Source organism: Acomys minous (assembly GCF_964271855.1).
Source record: "Acomys minous genome assembly, chromosome: 4".
Classification (NCBI taxonomy): Eukaryota; Metazoa; Chordata; class Mammalia; order Rodentia; family Muridae; genus Acomys; species Acomys minous.
The window spans coordinates 109,423,376-109,440,812 of NC_140486.1; the positions used below are offsets into that span (position 1 = coordinate 109,423,376).

At 41.4% G+C, this 17,437-nt stretch overlaps 1 protein-coding gene across 1 annotated transcript in view; it reads right to left on the bottom strand.

The window, feature by feature from the left end:
- Window positions 1–17,437, bottom strand: part of DNER (delta/notch like EGF repeat containing) — a 274,139-nt gene that overhangs the window by 59,699 nt on the left and 197,003 nt on the right. The window lies entirely within an intron of this gene.

A 17,437-nucleotide genomic window follows, 5' to 3' on the forward strand; every position in this document is an offset into this window, starting at 1 on the left:
TCAATTTGTTGTTCACGTGCACGTAGTTGTGTCTATATTACATGTATGTGTGTATATATAACCAAAAATATGCTGAAACTAAGTAGACGTGATTACCTAAAGGAATAAGATATAATACTAAGTATAAAAGAGGAAAACCATATAAAATAATAAATAATGAAGACATTTCACCCATCCTTATTATTTGTCTTCTATTCAGTTTCTTGAAGACACATATCACATTTAAGTACATAATATCTATATTGCAATTCATTCTTCCAAAAATGTACAAGTAAGGGTTTTTAACAAATGTGTTCAGATGATCAACCAAATATATATGTATAAAAATATTATAAAGATTGAGTCCGGTGATGTGGTACCACCTATTCTTACAGTGCAATGCCATCTGGAGATAAAGAGTCCCTGAGCACCAATGTATGCCACAGGATGAGTGAGTCACCAAAGCATGACATTAAAAACAAAGACAGATTCAGAGGACCACGTGTCATATTGTGCCCCCTTTGTGGAAATGTCTAGAGAAAGAACACATGAAAATACAGAAAGTGGATGTGTGGTTCCTGCTACTGGAGTATGAAGAGACATTGAGGACAGCAGATGTGGGTGGCCCACAAGTTGAAGGAAATGCTCAAAAATAGATCCTGCCAGTAGCTGCACACCTGCGTGGATTTACTAAAAACGCTGAACTGAGCAGTTTAGAAGAATGTATTATTATAATCTAGAACTTATGCATGCAAGCATACTTTATGATATAATATTATGTAAAGCTGTTACGTATTTTAATTTTAAATGAGATTATCAGATAAGTGTTTTTTATTGTTTTCTGTATACATAATTTGGCATTTCTCAGCCTAAAAATTTACACATACATATAAGTGTGGGTGCACCTCTTCAGCCACACAGGAGTGTACATTTAGCAGTGGTGTAAACCTAGGCTTCTTTCAACATTTCAAAGCCAACTTAAAAATTGAATATTTAAATTTTAGAAATAAAAATGAAGAAATGTGACCCATGCATACTTTTCCTTTGACATTCCACTTTTCTTGTCTATGTTTTAGTTTGTATTTACTTATACTCACACCTAGTGGTAGTAATAAAGTCTATAGCTATTGTTAAGAATACAGTGAATCTATAAAATCAACAAAAATACCCCAGGTTTAATTATCTGAAGCATCACTCAGAAGTGGGCATAATTGGCTTGACAGCATTCTGAGTAGAAACGGAAAAAATATAAATGCTCTTCAACATTTCATAAACTTCTTTTAGCTTTAAAATTTTAGAAATCAAACAAAAGATGCAATAAACAATCAATTCTAACAATGCTTGAATGCTTTGAAGTGTCCCCTAGAGCGAAATATTTTTCTATCCTTCATCTATTCCATTCTACTCGGATTAAAGAAGATACTTAAAAACTTAGCAACACTGTCAAGTATCCCTACTTCACAATTTATTTGAACAAAAGTAAAACTATCCCAAACATCTTAATTTTAGAATAAAATTAAATTAGTTCTCCCTACTTGGGTCTAGAAAATATGGCCATTTGCACTATTAAAGATCCCATTTGTCCCTCTGGGTGTCACTAACAAAGCAATTCTTATTTTCTTCATCTGAGGACATAGGTTTGGGAGATTAACTGACCAAGTCAACCCCCAACTTGCATCAGTTGGACAGAGGCCCAGGGCTTTAAGGAAATGAGAAGGTGAAGGTTTTCCTCCAAACAACTGAAGAACGAATTCGTTAGAGCTGCCTCGTTTTCCAGATGCAATGGGGCTGGCATACATAGGTTCAAGCCAGATAAAATTCCAACACTGAGAAGGGGAAGAGAACACAAGCCCCACCCCTAATCAGGAAGCTACTGCTGGGAGAGAGGAGATCTGCTTCCTTAAGTGGAGTGTTGCTGGGCAGCAAAGTGACTCCAAAGCCGGTCTGAGGAGTTGTCCAACACAAAACAGACTCCATATTTCTGTCCATTTGTTTGTTTGTGCTTTTTGTTTGTTTTGGTTTTGGTATTTTTCAGAGAGAAAAAACATGCACAGGTGGGGAGCACAGGATAATCTGGGAGGAGTTAGGATGGGGAAAGAACAGAGTCAAAATACATTGTATGAAAATTTTTTAAAGCAAAAGGAAATTATGGAACATTCATGGAATTAAAAGACACCCAAAGTTAGAAACTCGAAGTTATGGATTGGAAGAATTACTATTGTTAAAATATCTATTCTACCCAAAGTGACTAACAGGTCAATGCAATCCCCATTAAAATACCAATGACATTCACAGAACACCAACAACAAACACTAAAATTCACACGGAAGCACAAAAGACCCCAAGTAGCCAAAGCAATCACAACCTGATGAGCAAAGCTGGGTGCGACACAGCACCTGACTTCCTGAAACACAAAAGAGCTGTGGCACCCAAAAAATGGCATGACACTTGGAAGCACAGTCCAATAAAACAAAAGGGGAACTCTGAAAACAAAGACACAAACCTATGCCAACCGATTCTCGGTGAAGGCACCAGAACATCCCTGAGCAGGATAAACACTGCTGAGAAAACTAGGTGTCTGCGCACAGAGAAACTGACCTATCTGCTCCAAAAGTCAACTCAAAATGAAGGCAAAAAGAATGGGGTACGGTTACCACCTCTGCCCATCACCTGTGACCCAGAACTGAGGCCCCCCTGGCTCATTTTGGCACGAAGTGGGATGCAGATACTGATGATATCTGCTGTTTGGATTTGTTATGGATCTAAGATGCAAGCATGGCAACTCTCAAATACTGTTAATAAGCAGCCACATTTGCATATGGCTGCCAGAGACTGCGTGCAAAGGGAAACACGAGAGGAGCTTTTGCAGTCGGGGTGATCGGCTCAGTTGGGTTGCTGCACAGCTGAGGCTTTTAGAAACAAAGGGAAGGAGGGAAGGCTGCGCCAGATTTTGAAAGTTCTCTGGCTTGAACTAGTGCACCCTGTGTTTTCTACTGTTGCTCAAGCCATTGCTATCTTCTTACTCACATGACATCCTTTTGTAAATGACTCACTTCTTCCTCAGCTGCCCCCTACATGACCTTCCTAGGAGAACAGCAACAGGGTTTTGTAACAGCAGTAATGGAAAGCCAAAAAAAAAAAAAGTTTGAATTTCCTTACAAGCTGTCTGACCTTGGACAAAGTATTTTATCATTTTGGGCTCCATTTCCTTACCTACAAAATGTTGTGAACTCCTGCTAGGTGAGACTAAATATGATGACGTGTGGTGTTCAATAAATGTTGGATTCTAATTCCTTTAAGTTGTGAGTCTTTCACTCTGTACATATACTCAGAGATTGTGTGTGGGGACACTGGAAGGAAGCTGGCCTGTTAAGCAATCTCTGGAACATGATCAAATTTCACATTTGCCCAGAGTCCCCCAGTGTAGTGTTCCCGAAGATGGCCAAGGAAGTTTTCTGGAATCAGGAGATGGTCACACACAGCTCTTTAAACACATGCAGTTATTGGGCCACCCTGCAAGGCAAAGTGGCTGAGCTGTTGGGATAACAGTCCTGGGAAGAGGTACAGCAATTGCTCAGACAGAAAAACATCTCTTCACAAGCTCAACAGGAGTCTGCTGAAACCGTGATTTCTCATGAAAGCATTTAGAAGTACACACTCTGTTCCAAGGATTTGATTCAGAACTATAACACACACATACACACACACACACACACACACACACACACACACACACACAAACACACATGAATATATATACATGTATACATAAAATACATGATTAGAACTCATATAAGTCCCATGAGTATTGTTATTTCTTCATTTTTAGGTGGGGAAATATACACAGGAAGATCAAGGACTTTGCCCAAAGGTGCATAGTTAGAAAAAGACAGAGACAGATTTGTACCCAGGATTCTCAAACCAAAATTCTGTAACATCCAATCACACCAGGTTATAGCAAAAGAAGCCAGTTGTAAGCAGAAATAGATACTAGTATCTGTCTGAAGCCTCATTTATTGGATGACGCTTAACCTAGTATCCATCCCCCGCCCTCCTACATTATGAAACGTCAGTTCACATAATAGCTACACAAAATAATAGCTACACTTAATAGCCTCTGCTACAGCTACAGAGTGACCTACTACACCATTCTGGATAGTGAGATAGATCTGTAAATAGAATAAGGTCGCATCTGAAATTATCAACCCATGGACAAAATTGTCACTGAACCACAAGAAGAATAAATGAAAACACAGAGGGACACCACAGACAAACTATTAAAAATCAAAAATTAAGAGAAAATATTAAAAGGATTCAAGGTCTATTGAATCATATCAATGATTATGTTAAATGTAAATTTACTAATACCTAAAATAAAAGGCAGAGATTTTCATGCACTAAAACCAGCAAATTCTACATGTTCTCAAGAACAATCCTACTAATCAAAATAAAAACACATAAATGTGAAGGAAAAAATAAGAGTAAAAACATTAAAAATAAATAAATAGCAAAAGCAATACTCTGCAATGGATTCCAGACCAGCTTGAGCTAAATAACAAGATCTCATTTTATCAAAAAATATATTAAGACATGAAAAGGATTCTTAATATGGAAAGCAGACAGGAGCATCAGGAGGATCTAACTATCCCAAATGTATAGGTATCTGATTAAGACAGGTTCAAATACATAGAGAAAAAAAACAGAAACCACACAAAAATACTTTTTTCATTGTGTTTAATGGAGTAAATTGCCAAAATCAATGACAATATACAATATTTGAATAAAATATTCCTTTCATAACACTTGATGTAAGTTGGTCATTTCAGTAAGAATGAAAAAAATTATCATCCAAAATCAGCATTCATTCATTACTTTAAAACAGAAAAAAAACTGTAGAAAACTGAAATAGAAGATAATCGCTTCTATAATTATAGGGTATAGAGAACATCATATTTAGTGGTATAGTAATGACTATCCCCTTATTGTAAAAAACAAGGAAAGGATTCCAGCCTCTGTGCATATACTCAACATTTCATTATATGCAGAAGGCAAGTAAAAGCTTAAAGCATACAAAGGAAAACAGCATGACTATATTATTTATCAAGCTATGATTGTATGCAAAGGAAACCAAAGGCGTTTATAATAAAAACCTTTGAGCCATGAGTAAAAGTAACAAACTATCAGAATAAGCCAATATTCAAAAACAACTATATTTTTTCACTAGCAATAAACAACTAAAAATAAGTTTAAATGCTATTTACAATATTATCAATAAAACCTACAAGAGGCTGGAGAAATTGTTCAGTGATTATAAGCACTGGCTACTCTTGCAAGGGACTAGAGTTTGGTTCCCAGAACCCGAATAGCAGTTCACAACCATCTGTAACTGCAAGTCCAAGAGACAAGACACCTACTTCAAACCTCCATGGACACCAAGCGGGCACATGGTGCTCATGAACACATATAGGCAAAACACTCAGGGAACTAAAATAAACATAAACATAAACTAGAAGAAGTAAATTTAATAAGAGATACTCAAAAAATCTGCACTGAAAACTATAAAAAACTTTGAACCTTAAACCATATAGAATGGTTGCACCACGTTCGTGGATTTGGAATTCCCAATCTTATCAACATGTAAATGATCCCAAACTCCTTTACTAGGATAGCAGTTCTTTAAGCTATCTGCTATTTGAAATGCAATCAGATGCTCGTTGATAATCCATGTCAGTATAATCGAGTAACTAACTCTTACACATCTCAGCTTCCTTCTTTGTGAAGGACAGAAGTTTTGCAGAGGGGCTTGGGGTCTTGAAACTACAGAACTAGATCCATGAACATCTGACAGGTGAATGACAAAAAGTAAAACCGTAAAACAGAGCCTCATCTCACTCCAAAGCTATTCCCTTAAGTCCCAAGTGCTGCCTCCAACTGGAGAGTCTGTGTAAAAGCACTAGGCGAGTTGAAAGTTCCAGCATACAAAACACCAACTGAGCTGGGCACAGGTGGGGGGTGGGGAGGGCAAGCTTTCCATCCCAGTTCTCAGGAGGTAATCTGAGGGATGGAGAGTTCATTTTGGCTCGTGGTCTAAGGGACTACAATTCATCAAGCCATGGCAGTCGCAGCCAGCAAATCACGCTGAGCACAGGAAGCAGACAGGGGTGAATGCCAGTGCTCAACAGGACCTCTGGCTTCTTTCGCCTTTTTACTTAGCTTGGAGATCCCAGGCCAGATCCAGGGTGGATCTTCTCTCCTCTTCCTCACTGTGACATGTGTGTGCCCACATACACACACACACAAAATGAATAAATGTTTTTTTAAAAACCACAAGAAACTAGGCAGAGGACAACACATAGAATACAGCTTTGTGGAGTGTGGTTATATAAATAGTAAAAATAACTAGTAAATAGTAGTTAATGCTGAGCGCCCCCATGGTCTCTTATTCTCCATGCCATTTTTAGTTGTGGTTCTCTGGGTTAATCACCATCTATTGTAAGAAGACTCCATGATAGAGTTTGAGAAATGAACCCAATAATAAGTCATTAGGTGTTGGTTTTCTCCCCCTAAGACCTAGAACCTGTCTGGCCACAGGCTCTTGACTCAGATAATAATGCCAGGGAGCGGTTGCATCTCGTGGAGCAGACCACCTTAAATCCAATCAGAGAGTGGTTGGTTACTTGCATGACATCCATGCTGCTACTGTGTCAGCGGGCCTTTATTTCCAGACTGGTCCTTGTTGTACTTCTCAGGGTTTACAGGTGAATAAAATGGATGATAACCTTTCTCCTGCAGCAATGTGCAGAGCCCCATGCAGCGCCACGAACCCTAGCCAGTAAGGAGGGCTGAAGCTTAGGTGCCACTGTCGCCTGTGTGTGCCACCTTCAGCAATGGGGTCTAACCACTAAGCTCTGTGCTATCCATGTCACAGCCTTCCAAGGCTCGGGAATAATCAGGGAAGAGGAGACAGAAAAGAGCTGGAGGTGATGGATGACGACAACAAAACAATGTTTTCCAGGTGCAACAGGGAACTGCAATGGCTGTGATAACATGCATAGGACGTGTGCAAAACCTCCACACTAAGATGTGGTCATAAAAACTTAACCCTGACTAATGATCTATAGGCAACTGATAGCTGACAGGGAAAGGTGAATTACTCTTCTACAGGTGGGTCCACACACCCAAGATTACACAGGCAACACTAACTGGACTTAATGGGTGTTGAGAGAGACAGACAGACAGACAGACAGACAGACACACCGACACAGAGACACAGAGAGAAAGAGGGAGAACATAAGCTCGGATGTGTATGGAATGGGGTATGTCTGGGACGGAGTTTGGGGAGGTTGAATATGATCAAAGTATAATGTGTGAAATTCTCCAAGAATTAATAGAAACTTTTAAAGTAGCAATTCTAAAATAACCAAAGATTAGCAAGCTGTATGAGAGCAAAAATACAGAGTCCCAACTAGCCGGTGACGAGAAAACCGGGTCTGGACTTAAAATCTGCCTTGGAGGTGAGGAACTGATGGTGTCAACCAACAAGGGAAGAGAGAATGACCAGGGCAGTGTCTCTATGTGCAGTAGGCGGTTTCAAGTTGTTCAGACTTCGGGCAATGGATATCAGGAAATGCTGGGGAGAAAATAGAATAGCTCCAGAGAAACACTCAATCCCTAGTGTGTGGGAGCAATGTCAACAGAGAAGTGACTTCCAAGGACGTTTGCAAAAAATAAAATAAAATAAAATGCAAGAAAAAAAGAGATGGAGTTGAGGGCTAACGTGGATGCTAAACAAAATGGATCTGCAGAAGAAACACACCAGGGGATGAAGGCTGATTAAAAGATAAACTCCTTCTCAAGTCTCTGAGGGAGTTGAAGACCAGGTAGCTTAGTTTTACAATGAAGCTTAATTGTTTACGAGTTAAGACGTATTTAGGTCTAGATAGGCATTCTAAGTTGATAATAACAATATGTGATGGAGATTGATTTACATTCAGAAATTTAAATGCAACAAGATAAGAAAGATGTCTTCTTCAAGGCTGTCAAATACAAATAGCCAAAACACTAAGAATGTAACATTTATATAATTCCTGATTGTGTCACGGTTCTTCTTTCCATAGGTAATCTATTGTATATGTGTGTAATAATATAAATGTGTATGTACAAAAATAAAATAATTTTTAAAAAAAGATAAAATAAAACAAAACTGCAATTTATCCAGTTGACTCTGCCTTCAAATTTTGCATTTGAGCCAATATCTATATGAATGTGTGCTGAATATGCATTATGCAAATAAAAAGAAAATACCCTTGAGAAACACACATTATGAGAAGCAGGTATTTAAGAAAAGGAAAGAAATCATTTTGGGGATATTTTGAACTGCAAGACAACTGAAGTCATTCTGTGTAGTGTCAGAAATATAAACTGTTTTGTAAGTGAGCATATGAAATAAAGCAGCACTGGCCATTAGTCTGGTAGTGTAAAGGCAACTCCCACAGAGGAAGTGACGTGTGTAAGCCTGCCTGTGAAACTTAACCTTGATTGTACAGCCTTAGTTAATGCCTCAAGCTACACCTGGGAGCCTTTCTAAATCTTTCTTTTGTGAACCCCCACTTCCAAACCATCAATCAGTTGATCTTGTAGCTCCCATATCCTAAACTCAGGTACCTTGTCTCTGCTCCTCGGCCACTGCCTCAGTCACTACTAATTTCTTCCCTGACACAAGTATTCTCCAGTGAGAGCCTCTGCTCTAGCTTAACCCTACAATCAATTCCAATCATCTCTAGACTAATACCAACGCTCCTTCCCATGGGTACCATGTCCTGTGTGCATTAATCCTGCCGCCCAGTCTGACGCTTCATTCTCTAGCAGCTGGCCCCGATGGCTCTCATTCAGTTCCCCAAAAATAGTTCAGTAGCTAGTCCTGGGGCCTGGCTAGGCAAGCCAACACATAGTTATGTCATTTCTAATAAGACAAATGCTTTAAGGTAGCAAGCAGGGTATTATAATAGAAATTCTATGAGATTGGAAGTTTTTGCTAGTTCTTTTTTTTTTCCTCCTTTATTAATTTATTCTTGTTACATCTCAATGGTTATCCCATCCCTTGTATCCTCCCATTCTTCCCTCCCTCCCAATTTCCCCTTATTCCCCTCCCCTATGACTGTTCCTGAGGGGGATTACCTCCCCCTCTATATGATCATAGGGTATCAAGTCTCTTCTTGGTAACTTGCTGTCCATCCTCTGATTGCCACCAGGTCTCCCCGTCCAGGGGACATGGTCAAAGGTGAGGCACCAGAGTATGTGAGAAAGTCATATCCCACTCTCCACTCTACTGTGGGGAGTATTCTGTCCATTGGCTAGATCTGGGTAGGGGCTTAAGGTTTACCGCCTGTATTGTCCTTGGCTGGTGCCTTAGTTTGAGCGGGACCCCTGGGCCCAAATCTGCCTATCATAATGTTCTACTTGTAGGCTTCTAGGACCCTCTGGGTCCTTCTACTTTGCCTTTCTCCCATGATTCTCTCATCTAGAGTCCCACTAGAATGTCCTCTCCTCTGTCGCAGTTTCCTGGTAAGTGAAGGCTTTCGTGGGACATGCCCCTTGGGCTAATATGCAGATATAAGTGAGTATATACCATTTGAGTCTTTCTGCTTCTGGGTTAACTCACTCATTATGATCATTTCTAGCTCAATCCATTTATCCACAAATTTCGGGAATTCCTTGTTTTTAATAGCTGAATAGTATTCCATAGTGTATATGTACCACAGTTTCTTTATCCATTCTTCTATTGAGGGACACTTAGGCTGTTTCCATGTTCTGGCTATTATGAATAAGGCTGCTATGAACATGGTTGAGCAAATTTTCTTGCTGTGTGCTGGAGCATCTTCTGGGTATATTCCAAGGAGTGGAATAGCTGGGTCTTGAGGAAGCCCTATTCCCATTTTTCTGAGATAGCACCAGATAGATTTCCAAAGTGGTTGTACTAGTTTGCATTCCCACCAGCAATGAAGGAGTGTTCCTCTCTCCCCACATCCTCGCCAGCATGTGGTGTCGCTTGAATTTTTGATCTTAGCCATCCTGATGGGTGTAAGATGGAATCTCAGCGTTGTTTTGATTTGCATTTCCCTGATGATTAAGGAGGTTGAGCATTTCTTTAAGTGTTTCTCAGCCATTTGATATTCCTCTGTTGAGAATTCTCTGTTTAGTTCCATGCTAGTTCTTTATATGGGTGCTCTCTCTTTCTTTCCTTCCCTCCCTCCCTCCCTCTCCCCCTCCCTCCCTCCCTCCTCTCTCTCTCTCTCTCTCTCTCTCTCTCTCTCTCTCTCTCTCTCTCTCTCTCTCTCTCCCCCTCTCCTTTCTCCCTCCCTCTTCCCTCTTTTCCTTCCCCTTCTTTTTCTCCTCCCTCCAACTTTCTATGTGGTATGCCAATGTTTGTGTTGGATTTGCCTGTGTGTGTGTGTGTGTGTGTGTGTGTGTGTGTGTGTGTGTGTAGATCAGAGGTCAACATCTTCTCTGAATCTCTACCATATTTTTGAGACAGACTCTCTCACTGAACCTTGCGCTCATCTATTCAACCAGTCTGGCTGGCCAACCAGCTCTAAGGACCTATCTGCCTCCACCACACCCTACCCCTGGCATTGGGCAACAGATGCTCACTACAGTGAGCACATTTTACATGACAGCATGTCAGACCATCTTGCATGGTTGGCGCTTTGCTGACTGAGTCATTTCCGCAGCCCCTTTGAGCTTTCACCCTTGGCTCACATATTAGGCACTCCTCCCCAGATGAGTCCAATCTTGTAGAATTTCGATCATAATACCCCACATGCTACCTTCATAACATTTGTCTTATCAGAAATGACACCGTTGTGTGTTGGATTACCTGCCATCTGTTTTTCCACCCTCAGTGAGACCATGGCCTTTCTGGAGAAGAACAAATGCTGGCTCCTCTTATTGCTGAGTCTTGGCAGCTACATATACTTGAGTTACTGGAGGCGCTGAGTAAATATTTGTAGAGTGAATAAGTGCTCGAACAAACAGGTAGGGGAAGAGAATATATTCTAATAGGATCGTTACACAATAGAGTAGTCAGAGAAAGAAAACTGATAAATATGGATTGGGTTTTAGAGGTGACAATGAGGGAATAGGAAAAGGGCGAATATTAGTCATCAGATATTGTGATTACAGATGCCCACTGAATGGAAACAAAGGTAGAGAGTTTAGTTCTGGATGGTACAGCAGTAAGGAGAAGGTCGACTTAAGAGAGCATCCAGAACGCTTGGGAGATGCTGGGAGATATTGCACCGTTTCTTCCCACAGATACTGGAATGATTCTGTCAAACACACAGGGTTGGAGGAACAGCCCCAGCCATGGTTATGGGGTCGGTATGTGGTACCAGCGTGATTCAGAAGAAAGAGCTTGGCTTTGTGCCAGGCTCTAAAGAAAGATTTGACTCAGGAGACAAGGAAGAGGAACAACTTTGGACTTGGAGAAGGGATTACTGACTAATGCATTTGGAAAAGTTAATTGCAATAAAGAGAAGTGGGAATATCTAGAAAAATCAGCTACAAAGCTATCAGATGCAGGAGGTCCAATAAGGCTGCAGCTAAAATGTGACTTTCAGCACTGGGTGTGAAGGTAGGCAAGGTATCCAGCTAACTGGGAGCCTGAGCAGTCACTGGGGTTTTAGACCAGTCTAACAACATGGCAAGAGTTTAGGTAGGTAGTAGGTAGGTAGGTAGATTAGATATATAGATGATAGATAGATAGATAGATAGATAGATAGATAGATAGATAGATACGTACATACATACATAGATACATAGAGATGGCAAACAGACTGACTGACATACAGATATAACTTTAAGTTTCTTTTAGTTCCTTTTAAGATGGTATTAAAATGATTCTTCAAATACATTCATCTCAAATCTAAAACGATTTTCTTGTGGTGACAGAATCATAGGATGGTTTTCTTTGAGCTTGCTTGAGTATAGATATTTTTAGTAACTCTGGGTAAGTGCTTAAAATTATTTAAAATACTATATTACATCGTCAGCTATCACAGAAAAGCAGACTCTGGTCAAATGCAATGGAAATGGCCCATGGCCCAAAGGATGCTACGGAAGCTACACTCACTGCAAACTTGACTTATAATACATGCAAATTCAATTTCAATCATATAATAATGGGTACATTTGAAAGGAGACCATCGGGGAAAAAGAAAAACCTATCTCAACTTAAGAAAAAAACAAGAGCAGCTTAGGAGAACCATAGGTATCAGCCTGATGTTAACTCCCAAGAGATGAAATTGGGTCAAGAAAGAAGACTTATTTAACCAAAAAAAAAAAAAAAAAAAAAAGAGCACTGTTTCACTTGGCCATGCTGCTTGCTTGCTTGTTGGCTATATCTTAGGTTGGTCTCTGTGTCCAGTCTAAAGAAGTCTGTAGGACTCAGAGCCCAACCTGGACACTCAGACTACATCCTTCTGCCACAGAATGGACTACTTCAAGTTAAGGACTTTAAGTCAGCCCCGCCTTGTCCATTGTCGTGCTCAGAAGAACAGGTAATGAGAGATAGATCTTGCCTCAGGGAATACAAAATAAAGTTATTCTTACTTTCTGAGTTAGCTACACCTCTCTTGTTGAGTGAAACAATGACGGCCACATTCTGCTGCTTCCGGTATGAAGTGAGCTTCTAACAGGACCACCACCAATCACAGCTGGGAACTCCAGACCAAAATCACAGGCAACGATCTCAAGGCTTGGCAAAGGCAGAAGGATTGGGGGAGGGTAGCCAAATCATAGATCAGTAGCCAGTATGGGGTGTGTTGAGTTGGAAGACCTGGACCCTGAGGGTGGCCACAACTATGACTGTCATTGGGACCTAAGACACGAGCCCTGAAGGCCCCTGTGTCTTAAGGAGCCTGGGGAAGAACCTCACGACAGCTCTGGATGCAGCGGGAGCAGCAACCCTGGCAATAAAGAGAACTGGAAAACGGTACTCCTAAAGTCTATTAGAGTCTCTGGAGGACCCCAAAGCATGAGTGGTGTACTGAGAGCAGCCAATGAGATCCAGACTTTCCTCCCCACTGCTGTCCCTGAGTTTGCAAGTCTAGCCAGGAAGAGCTGCTACCTGTTTGCCTCAGTGAACGCTGGTTAATCCACCTCTGTAACAAGGAGCTCCCGCCACAGGATAAACTGTGATTGTTAGGACAGTTTGGGGGATATTTGTTGATTTGTCCATTCATTCATTCATTCATTCATTCAACAAGTGTCTCACATGTCTCTAAGAGCTAGATGCTCTAAGGGGAACAAACCTGGTTAGTATCACTGTTCTCCAAGAGCTTGGAGTCCCCTCATGGAGCAGGGAGAGGCACCGGCCACCATCAAAAGAGAAAGAATGTACATAGAAAGGAGTTGGTGTTTGTGACACACAGATAACTGACAACTTGACACAGGCTAGACTATCTTGGCAAGAGAGTTGTGGTAAGGAGTTGTGTAGACCAGGTTGGCCTGTGGGCATGTCTGTGTGGAACTGTCTTCATTATGAGAATTGATGGGGGAACCCCAGCCCACTGTGGGCTGCACCAGTCCTTGGGTTTGGGTTCTGGACTGTACAGCAGGAGAGGAAGCTTGCCGAGAGCACTAAGCATGCACGCAATCCTAGCTCTCTGCTCTTGACTATGCATATGATGAGACTCGCTGCTTCGAGTTCTCATGGCCTTGCCTTCCCCACACTGACACACAATAATCTGAAATGGGGCACTAAAACGAACCTCTTTCCCCCTAAGTTGCTTTTATTTCTTTTTCCCCCAGGGTGTTTTGTCACAGCAGAAGACATGAAACTAGGATGGAACACAAGAGGAACATGGGTGTCAGAGCCAAACACGGGGCTTACATCCCGAGTGCACAGGACCAGAAGACCACAGGCTTCATCTCAAAGTGCTACAATGACATCTACCGTGTGCAGTAGTTACCTCTTCATCACTTACTCCCTGTTAGATGTTGTTGCAAGCAGCGCAGATTCAGGGCTTGTTTACTCCTTGGAGCAACCCTGTTTGCTCTACTACTACCTTTACTGCATAGGTGGGAAAACTAAGACTGGGGAAATTAAACAACTTACCCAAAATCACCCAGAAGTAACTGATGAACCCAGATTCAAACTCATGTAGCAGCAGTGACTTAGGCCTTTGCTTTTAAGTGCCAGGTTTTGCTGAATCAGTATCCTTAAAGGACAAGCATGCCACTTGAGACCCAGAGCGTGTTCAACAAATGGCAGGCATCATATGGTTGCTTTGGTTACTGCAGGTGATATAGTTTCGCTATGAACCACAAGAGAAAAACGATAGGCAGGACACAACCCCGAATATTTTTTGAGGTTATAATATTCTTACAAGATTCCTTCCTTCTCTTTCCTCCCTTCAAACCCTCCCGCATTCTCCTCCTTGCTCTCTTTCAAAAGCATGTCCTCCTTTTTGCATTAGTTATTATATGCATGTATATATATGCATATAGGTTCATAAGCATAACCTGCTTGGTCTGTGTGGTGTTACTTGTACGTGTATCTTCAGGGATGACCACTTGGCATTGGATAAATTATTGATGAGCTCTTCCCTCAGGAAGACTGTTTCTCCTTAGTTGCCTGTAGCTCTCTGTGTGGGGGTTGAGAGTGCAGATCTGAAGACACACCTTCAGAAATTGAGTTAATGTGTATATGCTAGGTGAATCCATCTCCCCCTCTCTTTTTCATGTATATGGTGTGTGGATGTGGGTGTGAGCACACACATGAGTGCACATGTGTTTCCATGTGTTCAAGTGTGTGGGAGTGCATACATGTGTGTAGAGGACCACAGCTGACTTCAGGAGTCTTCTTCAAATTGCTTCCCACCTTACATACTGAGCAGAGTCTCTTGATTTAACCCAGAGATTACCTATACATCTAGTCCAGGTATCCAGCTTGCTTGAGGGACCTTCTGTTTCCACCTTCCAGGTGCTGTGATTACACGTAGATGACGAAGCCTACCATAAACTTACATGGGCTCTGGGCATCCCAACTCTGGTCCTCATGCTCGCTGCTTATACAGCCAACACATTAACTGAAGAGCCAGCTCCCCAGCTCCTAGCTACCTCTTTCGGAAAGAAAAGAAAAGCTTAAGGACATCATCATTATCATCATTCATTCATTCATTCATTCACCCATTTACCATATGGTAACTCCAGACTGCAATCAATCCATTAGAAGCTGCCCATCGGCATGGATTTCTCAGGGGAAAGGAGAGGTAGCCACAAAGGCTGGGTCCCGGCCACTCAGGAAGTGCCCACTCCTACAGCTCTTGTCTGCACAGATAATGGGAGAGGATGGGATCAAACAAGACTCTCTGCGGCATTTCTATTTAAACTATTTCGGAGGTGCTGGACTATACATCAAAGGGGAGGAAAGGAAAAAAGAATTAAGAAAATGAGAACCCTCTCCTTTTCTTAGGAAAATGAAAGAGCATGAACAAAACACAGAACGCAAACATCGCTCACACTTAGCTCAGTGAATGGCCTGCTCTGTTTCCAAAGCTGAAACCCTACACCACTTGGAAGCCAAGGGTCTAGGCTTCTATGGCTCCTAAGTGGAATGGTGGCTCAAGGATCCTGCCAAATTGGAGAGGAAGAAGTACATTTATTCTACCCTGTTAGGTTTATGGGAACACGTTGTAAGTTCTTACATAAATACACACAACTTTATGTGGTCCTAAGAGAATGCTTTCACCAAACCATTACCCACATCCGAATACTGCGAAGGAGCCCGCCCCCCAGAACAGGGTGACACCTACACACGTATTAGGTGATATTAGTTTCTGAGCAAGATGTGTGTCTCAGATGTAACTCCTGTTCTGTGTGTCCTGAGCATCTGTAAACCCTTTAAGGTGCAAAGCACTTGCACTGAAATTGGAGTTGGACTAAAGGGTTTGCATGGCTAGAGTACTCAGGGCTGTAAAATTTGGGAAAACAGAATAGTTTGGATAAAACCCATGGAGCTTGTTACAAGACCTCTGGGCTAATATAAACGTCTAAACCCCAGGCCTCCTCTAGTGATGCTTAGACTTCCCGCTAATCTAAGACAAAATATATTTATGCATTTATCAAGGGAATCTTACAGTGATATATATTGGAATCGAAGATATTTAGAAATAAGGTCTCTTAAAGTAGTAGTTAGCAGTTATTATCCTATAACCAGGAGGCAGGAAGAGATACAATTTTATACGGCTCACCAAGGTGCCGCGCCTAATTAATAGTCATTGTCGTAGCTAATTTATTCAGCACTCCCTACTTCCCATACACAGAGTTAGTGTCTCTGACTCTTCACACCGACTCATGTGCTGGTAGCATCCTCATTTTGGGACTAAAGGAAAATGAGCCTCAGAGAAGCAGAATTTGGGTCTAGACCCAGATCTAAGCAGTGCAGGCCTAAGAGCCGTACTTAAAACCACCTGGCTCCATGGCCTCATCATTAAAAGCCCAGGCTTGGTTTTCCCGCCCTCTGGGACAGAGAACACCACCAACCTTCACTCCAGCCTAGAGTGCTCTACATTGTAAGTTTAAAACCAGAGCTGCATCTGATAGTCAGGAGATGATGGGAGTCTACAGCAAGGTGCAGTGTTTGATTGACTTCATCGTGACAGAGCACGTGCAGCCCACACAAACCCTGTCACCTGTGACTCCATAGAAAAGGGGCTCAGTGCCCAGAAACACCTTAATAGTTAATAACACTGATGCTTGGGGTACATTAGGTGAAAAAATGCTGTCTGAAAACAGCGCATGAAGCCCACACTCGCACTTTAGTCTCTGTCTTCCATACACAGATGCTAGGAAGGGATCCATCTACTGGGTGTGGTCTGCACACAAACAGTCATACCTACAAGCATAACGGACATCCCTTACGGGGCAGAATGCTTTCATCGCTATTGGTTCTTTTTACTCTTTACTGATCTCTGTAGTGCCCTTCAGCTTTCCCAGGGAGAACGGAGACGGGGAGGGTAAGATGTGGGCTGGAAAGTAACATCCAGACTATATTTGCATATGTGCTTAAACATATCCACACACTGAAAAGCCAGTATGCACTGATAGGGTATCTATAATCAGAAACCTTCAGAATTAACGCTTTAAAGATCTCAATATTCTGAACTAAATAATGAGATAGTCTCGAGGGAAGGATGTATAAATAATCAGAAACCTTGAGAGTTAAAATGTATCTAGTTTCAAACTATGGGATTTTTTTTTCAAACTATGGGATCTTAAGTTTCTGAACCAAGAATATTAATTACACTGAAGGAAAGGGGACATAGTCACAGGCTAAAACACCAGACTTTCTTCTTTGTCTTTGACATCGTTGCCACTCAGTAGATATAAACAATACTTGTACTTTTATTATTACAGTCCCTATTATAATCACAATCAGTAATACTTTTAAAATATG